This window comes from Mustelus asterias, chromosome 30 (genome assembly GCF_964213995.1).
Source record: "Mustelus asterias chromosome 30, sMusAst1.hap1.1, whole genome shotgun sequence".
NCBI lineage: Eukaryota > Metazoa > Chordata > Chondrichthyes > Carcharhiniformes > Triakidae > Mustelus > Mustelus asterias.
The window spans coordinates 5,871,813-5,873,982 of record NC_135830.1 but is presented as its reverse complement, the minus strand read 5'-3'; the positions used below and the strand labels follow the sequence as shown (position 1 = coordinate 5,873,982).

General features: G+C 47.6%; 1 pseudogene; it reads left to right on the top strand.

The window, feature by feature from the left end:
* The first annotated feature begins 734 nt into the window (after positions 1 to 734).
* LOC144480717 (uncharacterized) lies at positions 735 to 1,916 on the top strand (annotated as a pseudogene).
* Positions 1,917 to 2,170: the final 254 nt, after the last annotated feature.

The following is a 2,170-nucleotide window of genomic DNA, read 5'->3' as shown; positions in this document are numbered from 1 at the left end:
GGCTCTCACTATCCACCCTATCTAATCCTCTGATCATCTTGTGTGCCTCTATTAAGTCACCTCTTAACCTTCTTCTCTCTAACGAAAACAACCTCAAGCCCCTCAGCCTTTCCTCATACGATTTTCCCACCATACCAGGCAACATCCTGGTAAATCCCCTTTGCACCCTTTCCAACACTTCCACATCTTCCACATCCACATTGTTTGGCTGATATTTGGGACAACAGAATGAAAATGGCGAAAATTGCTGGAATTTTACCAGCACGCCAACCCGAGGCTCGTAGGATCCCGTCGGAGAATGCCATTCTGCAAACCTCACCTGCCCCAATTCCGAGGCAGACGTGCCAGTAAAATTTCAGCCAATGTGTCTGGATGGATTTTTGAGGAATTATAGAGGAAAGAAGATTCCATAGAAACTAGAATTTTTGGTTTTGAATTTCTATTCTGCACCAAATGACAACTTTCATGAACTTCTTTTACAGAATATCAGGAGGCGATTTGCAGACATAAATCCCAAAAGATATAAAGCAATGGCGTAACTGGAAAAGCACCGAGACACACACAGCCGAGTGAGTGCTTCAGTGAACTGACTCTGGAAAGAGCTTTAACCAGTTACACAGCCTGAAAGAATATCACACCATTCACAGTGAGGAGAAACAGTACACGTGTTGTGTGTGTGTGAACGAGGCTTCAACTGATCATCGAACCTGGAGAGACACAAGGACACCTACGTCATGGAGAAACTGTGGAAATGTGGGGACTGTGGGAAGAAATTCAGATACCCATCAGAGCTGGAGATTCATCGACGGAGTCACACAGGGGAGAAACCATTCATCTGTTTCAAATGTGGGAGGGGATTCAGTAATTCATCCAACTTATTGAAACACAAACGGGTTCACACTGAGGAGAGGCCATTCACCTGTTCTGACTGTGGGAAGGGATTCAAATACTTATCAGTGCTACAGATTCATTGGCGGATTCACACTGGAGAGAGGCCATTCACCTGCTCCGAGTGTGGGAAGGGATTCACTCATTCATCCAACTTTCTGACACACAAGCGCGTTCACACTGGGGAGAGGTCATTCTCCTGCTCTGTGTGTGAGAAGAGATTCAGCGATTTATCCAGCCTGCGGAAGCACAAGCAAGTTCACACCGGGGAGAGGCCTTTCTCCTGCTCTGTGTGTGGGAAGAGATTCAGTGATTCATCCACCCTGCGGAAGCACGAGCGAGTTCACACTGGGGAGAGACCATTCACCTGCTCAGTCTGTGGGAAAGGATTCACTCGGTCAGCCCACCTGCTGATGCATCAACGAGTCCACACCGGGGAGAGGCCGTTCACCTGCACCGTGTGTGGGAAGGGATTCAGTGCATCATCTATCCTGCAGAACCACCAGGCAGTTCACACTGGGGAGAGGTCATTCACCTGCTCCGTGTGTGGGAAGGAATTCACTCAGTTATTAACCTTGCTGCGACACCAGGCAGTTCACACTGGAGAGAGGCCATTCCCCTGCTCTGTGTGTGGGAAGGGATTTACTAGGTCCACTAGTCTGCTGACACACCAGCGAATTCACTCTGGCGAGCCTGTTCACCTGCACTGAGTGTGGGAAAGGATTCACTGATTCCTCCAGCCTCTGGAAACACCGGCAAGTTCACACCGGGGAGAGGCCATTCACCTGCTGTGTGTGTGGGAAAGGATTCACTGAGTCGTCCAGTCTGCGGACACACCGTCGAGTTCACACCGGGGAGAAGCCTTTCACCTGCTCTGAATGTGGGAAGGGATTTGCTGATTCTTCCAGCCTGCGGAAACACAAGCAAGTTCACACGGAGGAGAGAGGCTGTTCACCTGCTCTGAGTGTAGGAAAGGATTCACTGAGTCATCCAACCTGCTGAGATATTATGGCAGTCACACCGATTAGAGACCTTTTAAATACTCTGCCTGTGGGTGTTAATTGTATAATTTGGGGTTAAATATATACAAGCAGTGGACATTGATTAGATGTTTACATGAGCACATATAGACACTTACTGACAGAGCATGGAATGGTATTAGGAGTTATATACCTGTAATGTTTCACTCTGTGAATAAATCTATACCAAGTTTTCTCCTTCACCATAAGGCGGTCAGGATTATAACGTGGTAACAGAGAATGTTTAAAAATACCTGACGTTT